This window comes from Diorhabda carinulata, chromosome 1 (genome assembly GCF_026250575.1).
Source record: "Diorhabda carinulata isolate Delta chromosome 1, icDioCari1.1, whole genome shotgun sequence".
NCBI classification, from domain to species: Eukaryota; Metazoa; Arthropoda; class Insecta; order Coleoptera; family Chrysomelidae; genus Diorhabda; species Diorhabda carinulata.
Window position 1 is genome coordinate 4,827,001 of NC_079460.1, and position 12,424 is coordinate 4,839,424.

The window sequence follows — 12,424 nt, forward strand, 5'->3', positions numbered from 1 at the left end:
TTCTACAAAATTTTCATTTTTCTTGAATTTTAAATATGTAACTTGATTGTATTTTGAGAAATATGATAAATAAATAAGGACCAGTGAACACTGATTATTATTTTTCCAATTTTTCCATTCGAACTAACCTAAATATTTAACTAAACAATCAAAGATGTTTTTCCATCAATAGAAACTTTCCATATGCATCAAACTTCTTCTGGTAATTGAGAGGTTTTTCCACATAACCATTTTTTTTTTAATAAATTTCAACTTTTTTGAGCTTGAGACAAAATTTTTAACACTTTTCAATAAACGAAAAGTTTCCAGACAAGTTTAATTTTCAATTATTACCAATTTTTGTAATAGTAGTGATTTTAGTAGTAGTAAGAAAAATGTGAGTGAGGAAAAATGCGAATTTGCCGATAATGACGGTGGAAAACTGGTAAAACTAAGTTTCGTGAAAGCCAAATTATTATATAGCAATTCCAATGGAATGATCCATGGAATTTTCGCTGATGTCGGCAACGTCGCTTTAGACTCGAATTTTCCGACGCAGCCGATCGTGGTGGATGCGACGGTGCTGCCGTCAGTGGTTCAGGTGTCGATAAAGAGGGCGGTCGTCGCGGCGTTCAACATCGTATTCAAGCTCTGGCGGAATTTTTTCCAACTTTTCTCCCCGCGTCTCGCATCTCATCTACATAATGTATCACGAGATCCTGCCATCCCAGCGTGCTGGAAAATTCATTTCGGCCAATTGTTTTTGCTCTCAAGAGTTGAATAAGTAAACGAGAAGGTACCAACTGAAGTAGAGTGATTGAACTTTTGAAGCGAAGTTTTTTGAAAAAATAATTAACTGAAAGAGTTCCATGTAAAAAAGGTTTGGAAATCGGTTTTCAAGTGGAAAGTGAGGAAATTGTGGTTGATTTATTTTCTTGGATTAAATCAGTAGCTCTGTTATATGTATAGTGAATTGAGAAAAAATAAAATTGTGTTTTATAGAAATACTAAGTGTGTTTCAAGAATGTGCAAATTCAAAATTTGAACAGAGTATTTGGATACAGTTTAATTCAAAGTAAGTTTCGAAGTTTCTTCTAGTGGAATATAAATTTAAAAAGTTTCTACTTTTGTACGTTTGAAAAAGAAGTTTTTGCATCTTATTTGAATAATCGTTTTCTCGTAGTTAAACATTTTAGTTCACTTCATGATAAGCAATCAACCATATTCCTGCTAGTTTTTTCATGATTGAACCCCAAATTTCCACACCCATACGTCATAGGTTATCAAAAGAATTTTTTCAAACATATTAGGAAAACTTTTACAGCTAGTTTAGATCTCATTTTGTCCTAGTTATTTATACTTTTTGTACATTAAACTATTTTGATTTCCAAAATATCGTTAAAATTTCAATTCCCTTCATATTTAGTGGGTTTTTTACTTAATATTTATCGTTGGAATTGCACTACATGGGTCCAAGCATATTCTGCATGCATTCCAGAACTTTCCAAATACAATTTTGCCATTGAAATGGACATATATTCAAAATCTATAGAAAACGTGTGATTTTTAGAAGGAAAAATGAAACTTCTATGGGAAATATCGTTTAGAATTCTGCTAATTTGAATTTTGATGCGCGAAATTTACATTAAATTGTGAAAATAGTGGAATATTACAAAATATCACAAAAAAATGAGGAAACATAAACTGAGCTTCGAAAGTTGAGTTGAGATTTCCAGAATATAGTAAAATATCTTAGAATATTGAGAAAATGTTTGAAATATAATGGAAATTCACAGAAAAATAGTGGAAACTAGAAGAAACTTCATAAAACCTCCAACATATAGAAAAATTTCCAAAATCTAGTGAAAATTTTCGAATAACCAGACAATATTTGGAAAATCATGCCAATTTTTAAAACAATGACAAACACATATTAAATATAGTGGAAATGGCCAAGAAAAGATAAAAATATTTAATATTCATAAAACTTTCAGTAAACTTTTGAAAGAGTATAAACCAAGTTTAAGAAAATGAGGTCAGTGTCCAAAAATATAGTGGAAAATTTCAAATACTGAGAGAATATTTGGAAATTCATGCAAATTTACAAAAGAACAGTTACTATATTAAGTAATACATCCAAGATATAGTGAAAACTTGCAGTATACAGTGAAAGCTCATAGAAAAATTGGGTAAATATAAACCAAGTTCTAAAAAACTGAGATATTTTCAAACTATAGTGAAATTTCCCAAAATGTTGCGAAAATACTCGAAATATAGTGAAAACTGATAGTAAAATAGTGTAAAATGGAGGAATATCCATGAAACTTATAGTGAAGATTTCCAAAACCTAGTGAATATTTCCGAATACTGAAAATTTATTTGGAAATTCATACGCATTTTCAAAAGAAACAGTGACATCGTTGAGAAACATATCTAAATTATAGTGAAAATCATCAAAAAATGGTTAGAATAAGAATACTATATTAATACATACTTGAAATAGAATGAAAACTAACAAGGAAATAATGAAAATTATAAAAAACATCCAGTATATAGTAAAGAATACAAAAATCTTGTGAAAATTTTCAAATATCCAGAAAATATTGGGAAAATCATGACAATTTTCAAAAGAATAAAACTAAAATATAGTGAAAATAATCATAAAATGGTGAGAATATAAAATATCCTTGAAACTTGCAGTGTGCCGTTAAAACAGTAAAAACTCATAGAAAAATTGAGGAAATAAACCAAGTTTCGAAAAAATTTAGTTGAGATCTTCAAATCATAGTGAAATTTCTCAAAATGATCAGAAAATACTTGAAATATAGTGAAAATTGACAAGAAGAAGAAAGCGTCCAATGAAAATACCACATACATTTTGTATTCACTCAAATAATGATTTTCTTTTGCTTTTTCACAGTATTTTCATGCGATTTCCTTTATATTATGTTAAGCTTTGACATTTCCACAATATAATACCCCCAAGTTCCAAGTATTTAGATCATGTTTCGTGCAGTTTAACGTTTCATTCGTTGGCCATTCGTTAGTCTCTATTTTGAAAAACGCACTTTGAATTTTAAAATAAAATGCTCCAAATTGAAGGGCTTGATGAAATAAATGAATGTCACGTTTTTTTAGGGAAATTTAATTGAATATTTGTCATTGTATAGGGTTAGGAAAATTGTCTCTTTCCCTTCAGGAATCAGTAAAAATGTGATTCATCAAATATTCATCATAAACAATGGAAATACTTTGTTTATTTTCTTGTATTCACAGCCACTTCGGTTTGTTGAAATACCATCAAACTTCTTTTCTAATTTAGAGATATCCCATTTTCTTTTGTTCACATTTTTCACCGTTTCGCTTGCGCCGACTGCCTCACAAAGAGCGACAAACCTATTCCTAAACAAGTCATTCGATAGAATATAAATCTGAAGGAAAAAGTGTGAGGAGTCGTTCTCTGTTTTGTCAGGAAAATACAGATGGGATTTCAACCTAGAACTTAAGGCATTATTCAAAATTACAATCGGTATGGATTATCTACACCAACCCCAATCCATTGAGTAACGATATTTTGTTAGAAAATAGACTATTACAATGTTTAAATCCTTTTCAAATAAGTTAGGCGATTCATGTTATTGATAGAGGGGTGTAACAGCTCAGCTCATGGAGCTCCCACAAATTATTTTATAATGAAACATAAATCGAAGTGTCATAGTTAGAAATTATGAAACAAAAAAAACTCGCTATATTTGTAGTATCCCCAAATTTTGCAAATCACTGGATATGTCGTAGAATATAGAGCTGCTAAAAATGAGAACGTCCCAATTAATCTTTTCATACTATACTTATGGGGATTTTTTATACGTTTTTAGTCATTCTAATGGATTTTTTTCTTTACAAATGCAGCCGATTTGATGTTGGGATATCTGCGTTCTACACTAACTGTTGATTATCTTTGCTGTTAGCACGTTATTCATTTTGATCAAATTTCATTCATTTTGAGTCCACGTTCTACTGATTCACTATTGCAATTTTAAATCTTGAAAACGTTTGAAATAGTTTTCATAGTCAGGATATCGTTCTACAGAGACCTGACTTGATCTAATGATTTTTCAAAAAATAATAATTGATATACTATTTAATATGTTTCCACAGGTTTCTGGAGCTAAAAAACTAAACTTTCGATGATAAAATATAAAAAATCAAAATAAAGAATATGAGAAATTATATTAAAATGTTTTTATTACGAGAATTAAATGTAGTATAGCCGATGCGTCTTAGTACTTCGTGGTTGGTGATTCTGTCAGTCCAGGGTATCTTCAGGATCCGTCTATAGAGCTACTTCTCAATTGCCTCAAGATTTTTGAGCTTTCAAGGTCCTCACTGACCACACATAACATTCCATGAATCCTATTCTGCCGTGGAGGTTTAGATTTCTGTTTAATTATTGTAAACAGCTTTCTTTTGCACCAATGCGTCTTAGTACTTCGCCATTGGTAATTCTGTAAGTCTAGGGTATCTTCAGGATGCTTCTATTAAGCCACATCTCAAGTGCCTCAAGATTTTTGATCATTTAAACTTTCAAGGTCCTCACTGACCACACATAACATTCCATGAGTCCTATTCTATTAGATTTCTGTTTGCAAACATTCAGGAGTACTTGCCAAATGCCTTTCGAGCCTTTCAATTCTGATCTTGATTTCTTCGTCTGGATCTTTTTGAGCGTTTAAGACTAAACCAAGCTACTCATATTTTTGCACCCAATCTATTTATTTTCCAATCAGTGTTAGAATAGGGTTAATATCAATATTTTGGTTTTTACCTATAACCAAAAATCTAGTTTTTGAAGATGAAGATTGTAATTGAGCTTAATTTTTTAAATTGAAACGAGTTTCTTAAGAGCCATTTTCATGCACTGAAGCAGCTATAGCAGCAACCGGCGAATTCCGAGCTTGTTACAACTTGTACTAGCACATGAGACGTACTAGATGTATAGATCGTTGAGATAAAAGTATCTAGAATGATCGGATTAAGTCTGAAACGTAGTTTTATAATAAGACGATAATATATATAATTCAATGAGTAATGAATATTCACAATATTCACAACTATGGTTATAAACCATCATATATTATCAATTGTTATGATAATTGTAATGAAAAATAAAAAGCTCCAATATCATAAAATCCAAACTCGTTTGTGATTAATTATAAAAATTAATTGAGCTAGACAAGGAAAATTATTATATACGAATATACAAGTTATTCTGTAATGGTAAGCGGGAGCAGACAAGCCCTTCGTGAGATCTGATCCCTTCTGTGGTATCAACTACAGAACAGTGGAAACTATAGGAACTGAAACAGTCAAAGCCTCTCCTTGGGAAACTATAACCAGAGAAGATCTCCTGAATGTAACACCTGAAGACATTAGACTTAGTAGATAATGCGGCGTTCAGATTTTGCTCAGAGGACTAAGCCTCTATCAAAATTCTCTCTCCAGATCACTACAACTGGGAGCGCTTGAAATAGAAAATGAAGGCAATTGAAGCCATCCCACATTCTAGACAATGGGGACAGAATACATCCTTTGGGTCATAGTTAAACGAAACCCCAAATCTATATGAGGAGGGAACACATTAAGTTGAATATGCTTTGAGCAGGTTGTGAAATTTTCACCACTAGCTGTCAATCCTTGTCATTTCACGTCAAGAGCTGATAGTTTTAAAACTTTTATAATATGAATATATGATTTTTCTCATAATAATGAGCAATTAGTGATTCTTGGGAAAACTATTTCATCAGGTATGAAAATATGATTAAAAATTAATCAATCGTTTATAGTAACTGAGGTACGTCAAATAGATCCATGTAAAACATTTATTGCATAATCTTCAGAACGCTTTGTATATACGGAATTTCGATTCCGATCGTCTCTCTATATGTTATTCAATATGTCGCGTGTATTTCTTAAAACCCGTTATTATCCAATATTCAGTACGGTTTTGAATTAATTATTTGTTAGGATGATTTATCGTGGGGTCTTTATTTCACACGCAAACCCTACCACAAAGGAAGTTTGGATCAGATGTTGGTCAATTATTTATGAATTACTATCGATGGTTTTCCAAAAATACGTGATAAACTGAGAAAATTGTTGAAAATAACCTCAAAATTAGCATCACTGGGAAAACAACGTATATAATGATGTATAAGGATTAAAATCCCTTTCCAACAAGGTGCCACACGACCCTATTTCTAGAGGGTGCTTATAATTCAAAGGGGGTGCTGTGAATTGTCAATTTAAGAATAAAAATCGACTTATTTCAGGTTTTTTACATAGTACGTAATAACGCTGAAAGTGAATTTATTCCATAAATATGAACCGCATTGTATGTGTGAGAAAAATAATCAGACCGTCAATACTTTCAACGTTTTGCCTGTGATAACTTTTTTCTATGTTTCTAGTCCATACTATATCTTTTACACTACATCTGTAAGGTTGTGTTCATGTTGTTTATTACAAGAGCATTGCAATTTAGAGCAAAGTTGTGCAATCTAGTTTTGTGTTAAACTTAGTGAATCCGAAGTGTGAGAAGATTAAATAGTTGAAAGTTTCCTGCGATTTATAAAACGACAAAAAATACACCGTATAAAGCACAAAAATTGAGAAAGTTATAATACAAACATCAATAGTTGTATTAAAAAGACCAGAAATACGATAGAAATAATCAAAAACAAAAATTAAATAAACTTTGATTTGATTCATTCTCAAATTTTTGTTTGAAATGCACTGCTACCCACCCTTTATTCATACCCCTTTAATTTAATAACTTACTCATATTCTAAGTGTGGTTCTTTTTCTTCTAGACGAATAGTTTCTCCAAAAAAATTTTCGATAATATCTTCATAGTCAATGACAGTCAATTTCAAAAAATTCAAATACTGTTAACTATTCATTTATTCAGTCCTTTTTCTTAAACATATAGTTGACAAAGAAGTACAATTTAAATTATACATACTTAAAAGGCACACCAGACCACAATTTTATTTTCAAATCTCTTTTTGGATTTATCTTTCACGTCATTGATACAATTTTCTATGTCATCATTGCCTTCTTTCTGTTCTCTGTGAAGTGGCGTCTTCTGTAGTTTAACTCCCTACCTCTTTAGTTCTCGTGTGAGGAACCAAGTTGATGTTCCTAATTTGTATTTTGCACATCCAATAAAATCACTCAATAAGTGATGTGAGTGACAGAAAGATGGCGCTGGCATTGTCAAACTACGAAATACCAACTTTCAAAGGATTATGTGTGAAATTTCATTTTGATTAGTCAGACAAAAGTTACAGCCATTTAAGTGAAATTACAATTTGAAAATTTAATCGTGGTCTTACAGACACCAATGAACGTTCTAGTGGTCCATTGAGGTGATTACTCCAAAAAAGTCCACAAATTAGATATATCTAATCGTAAATTGAAATTACGCTGTATGTACAATTATACATTTAACCACGAGAAAGCCTCTTTTTATGTGGATGTCGTGTTTATTGACAGTCAACAACGTGTTGATGATTTAGAACAGTGTTTGGCCATGTTTAGACTCAATAAATCAGATCTTTTGACTCTATATGTGATAATGGATCCATCACTTCACTCCGGAACCAAAAATATCATTATCTTGGTTGACTGCAATCGGCAAACCAGGTCCAAAGGCACAACAGTCAGTTGAGAAGTTTATTAATTCAGTATTTTTACCATATATCCCAAATGGAGAGACATTCAATAGCAAATACTACCTGAAGTTGTTAGGTCGTTCGAATACGACAATCGAGGAGAAAACAGCCTTAAAGATCTCAAAAAAATGTTCGCTGGTAAGAAATTCAGTTCAAATGGAGAAGCAATTACTTAAACTGATAAATAAAATCGATTTTTAGCAAACAAAAATGTGTTTTTCTTAGTTATTGAGTGATATATTTTACTGGGCATTACAAGAAGCTTCAACACGAACTGTATATTCTATGTCGAATATCTAGCTTACTGAATTAAACTTTGACAAAAATGGAAATGATATATGGAAATTGAAAATGAACTTCATGTGTTTTCTATGGTAACTAGATTCTAAGTTATTTAGAATCAAATTACGAGCGACGAACTTTTTCCAAAAACTTAAGGTTTGAGATATGGCAGCACTGATGTCAAATCTGAATCAGTGTAATTAATTTTTCACTTAATTTCACTTTTCTCGCAACAATACGAAATAGTGAGATGGGGGAAGTGAACAAAGAGCTTATGGAAAAGTAAGACATTTTGAAAAATGTAAAAACAGTTGGCAATCAACTTTTCAACAAGTAACATAGGAGCAAACTGAAAGTAGACACTCCATTGCCTTTTACCGAAGGAGAAGATAAAGGAATATTTAATTATCTCACTAATTTAGTACTCTCTAACTTTTTAATTTGATATTTGAAACAAATATGAATAAGGATTTGTTACTCATATTAAAATATGCTAGCGAATATAAACTGGAGCTGCATTCGTACATTCCACTAGTTTTCCGTCACATACAAAACAATTTTCTCGCTGCTGTTGCTACGGATACGTTTGTCAAAAATTAAACTTCCCATTCTCGAACAACTCCCAAAACAATACAAAACACCATTTTGTATTTCATGCAGACTTTCGCGGTTTCAATTTATTTGTGTTGCACGCTGCAATCACTCATATTTGTATTGTTTAATGTATTTAGGTTGTTTGGAATGTGCCCAGATCGACTGCTTTGTCTCTATACAGCACTGCAGAAGATTTAAGTCGGAAATTTCACTGCAAATACCTGAACTCACTTAGAAGCTACCGCAATGTTGATTTCAATAGAACCTCGCGAAAAATTATTAGAATAAAAATAAGTCAGTATCGAAATAAGACAGCCAACTGAACGTCAACAACGTGTTTTGTTCATTTAAAAATGTTTAACTCTCCAAGATTTGTTGTTGATTGATATCAAAGGATCTCAGCATAAGTATTATCAGTTCAGTAACTTCAGAGTGGTAGAATAGAAAGAGATAGAGAGAGAAATGAATAACAAAATTATAGGTAATAATTAGTATAGTACGTTCCAGTAAATACGCTCTCAAATTATTGCGAAATTCGGGAAAAAATGATATAGATTTAATTTCAATTCGAAAATGATTGTGCATTATTTTTGCATTATAATTGAGCCCTTAACTAATTCTGAACGTGGAGTAGGTGAATAGAGGTTGTGCTCCGTGGTCCTAAGTGGATAGCCGTGCAACGATCTTTCTGAAATTGAAGAAGCTTGCTTACGAATTAGGCTGTTTTGTCTCTCTTTTATAGTTTGAATATTCGCTCAAATTCCTAAAAGGGAAGGGCATATCGAAGACACGACTCAATAAGGGCTTAATAGACTGTTAAGTAGATGAATAAGTTCAGTTCCTTGGAAACTGGAGGAACTCAATTTTTTAGTTAAGTCAGCAATATGTAACTCAAGGTGTTTTTTCAAAGACATCGATCTATATTTGAACACGCATATTTATATCTACGTTGTTCGTTGTTGGAAGATGGAACAATTAATAGCGAAAACCAACAGAACAAGAAAATCTGGGGGAATCAGAAAACAAGAAACTCATAAATATGAAAGTCTAATAGCATAGGTCAATAGGAAATGATTCCGTGGTCAAAAAATTTGCTCTTCCAATTAGTATGTTATAATTTGGAGTATCTATGATAGTTTAGTCATGTTTAGACGAGCAACATGTTTAACTAATTGGAGAGCTAAAACATCCGAACAAATCTGCGTAATTCAGAAAAAAATAGGGAATCGAAATAGTAGTTCTCATTTTCTAGCATAATTCGAATAATTTCGCTCCAAATTTGATATTGGGTGAACGAATACAGACTTCATCAAATAGTGCCTGGACACAACCATTTTGTTAACTATGAGATGCGCGATACGATTTGTAGTTTGGGAAGTTGAACAGCTACGGCTCAAAAAATCTAAATTAACGAGAAATTACACATGAAAAAAGTCTGTGTCAAAAAATCTGACTCCTGACCAAAAGCTCTTGCGTCAACGGGTCTGCTCAGATTTCCTTGGAAGGTTAGAAAAAGAGCCCGGACTGATGATAAACGTTATTACTTGCGACGAAACGTTTATTTTTCAATACGATGTTGAAACGAAGCGTCAATGGATGCCTTGGAAGACGACTGAATGGCCCAGAATCAAAAAAACAAAGTCCAAAACAAAATTCATAACTGAATGGGTTCCAGAGTGGAGACAGACTGTCAACCAGACTTACTATTTGTCAGTTTGGCAGCACTGCGAGAACGAGTTCGTCAAAAATGGCCCGATTTTGCACCAGGGCAACGCATCTGCCCATAACGCGCCATCTGTGAAGCAGTTTTGGCCAGTAAACGCACTCCAGTACTTGAACAACCACTGTACTTACCAGATTTGACACCGTGTGAATTTTTTTTGTGTCCGAAGATAAAATCTATTTTGAAAGGGACTCAATCTGAGTCTATAGAAGCGGTAAAGCAAAAAACGGCATAACTCCTAAATGCACTCACCAATGAAGACTTCCAGCACCTCTTCTATCAATGGAAAAAACCTATGGAAAGGTGTGAAGTAATGGGAGGCGGGTATATTGAAGGGAAGCATTCGAATGTAGAATAATTTTTATAATAAAACCCTTTTTCGTAACCAGTCTCGTTATTTAATAGTCAGACCTCGTATATCGTTAACTTCATACCTTGTTTTATTTATAATGAACGAAATTCCAAATATAGGTACAAACAAAACCCCTAATGTTTACTTATAGGCTGAGTATTAATGGTAAATTACGATTTGGCGTTGAGCCATTTAATTTTGCGCTTTCCTTTGCATTGTTAGGAATTATCCTAATGAGTGAATATATTTTCCAAACAATTCATTTTCGCTTTCTATTCGCCTTAATTTTCGAGAAATGTAAATATTCCAACTGGGTTATAAATTAGTTATACTCATTCAATTTTCCAAAGAAAATACTCATTCAAGTGAGAAATATGTAAGAGAATTTTCAAAATCTCTCTTGGATCTCACTTCCCTCAAGAGTTGAACCGGAAGTCGGCCATTTTTGAAAATATTTTAGTTAAATAACCCAAACGTAGAAATTTTCATGATTTCACTATGATTATTTTGCCGTATACAAATAGTTGTAACTCATAGTGGGACATCCTGTATAAAAAATTGTTTTTCCAGTACTTTTCTATAAGTTGTTGAAGATTCTCAAAAGATCTTGATGATACTAGAATTTGGTTAAATCTAATGGTGCGCGCTAATTTAACTTTTCTGGTTGTCTGATAATTATGTTACAAAATTTCTTTATAACAACTTTAATTGTCTTATTAAAATGATGATTCAACACTATTTCCTCTGCTCATAATTCCTTGATTAACTACCCGTGAAAAACTGTTTTATTTTGTTTACTAAATCAAGTTCTTGCTTTGAACCAAGATGTGGGAATTTGTCCTGATTTCAACCGTTTCCTAAGTGTTGCTTCTCGGGCTAAGGATCTTTTGGACTGTCCATTGTAAATTTTTTTTCCATTTTATCCAAAAACTTTTGTGTGAATTTCAATTTTTGATCACTTTTCATCTTATAGAAAGGACCCATCTACGACAAAATCCAAAAATAGTAAACCGTAAAAAAGAAATATTCAAGAGAGCCTACGCGTAATCTGGGAGTCGTTGCGGATTCTCGAATTAAAACTCGATTATTCCAAAATGTCACGATTTAGTTGTAATACTGACAAAAATATTAATGATATTATAGAATCAAATATAACAAAAAAAATATATAGTGAAAAATTTGTATGGAAAGCATTTGACTTTTGCAATTATAGTATTAATTAGATGAATATCGGACGGTGGATTGAGAAGAATTGGGCTGTGAACATGGAAAAAACATGGTACAGAGCTAGAAGAAACTACGATCAAAACTATGTAGAACAAGAAAGCTGTTACAAAGAAATACTATAAAGAGATGAGAGTTGTTATGGACCCATTCGAAAGTGTTGTGGTTCAAGTGTCCTCTAAAAGGAAGCTAAGTTTACAGTATTAAGTTCCATAGAAATCATGGAAATGATAAATTTATGAGAGGGAAATACCACTGAAGGACTGCAACGGAAATTCTATCACATACTCGTGGTAGATGTAGCTTGGTGAGGCGAGGAAGCTGATGGTGGATTGACTGACATTTTTTGTATCGAAACAAACGATAGTTGTAACAAATCTGAATCGCGATTGGCTTGGGAATCACAAAGAAAAAAAATTCTAATCGCTCCAATAAATCGTCTCCCGAAGCGATTGGCTTGGGAATCACAAAGAAAAAAGAATTCTAATCACTCCAATAGATCGATCGCGATTAGTAACTCTAAGTAACTAAGTCTAA

General features: G+C 32.4%; 1 protein-coding gene across 1 annotated transcript in view; it reads left to right on the forward strand.

The window, feature by feature from the left end:
- The first annotated feature begins 567 nt into the window (after window positions 1-567).
- LOC130897524 (neuronal growth regulator 1-like) overlaps window positions 568-12,424 on the forward strand; it is a 103,487-nt gene continuing 91,630 nt past the window's right edge. Inside the window, exon 1 of the mRNA XM_057806431.1 lies at window positions 568-1,054. The gene's annotated coding sequence lies outside the window, so the exon portion shown is untranslated. The remainder of the gene's footprint in view (window positions 1,055-12,424) is intronic.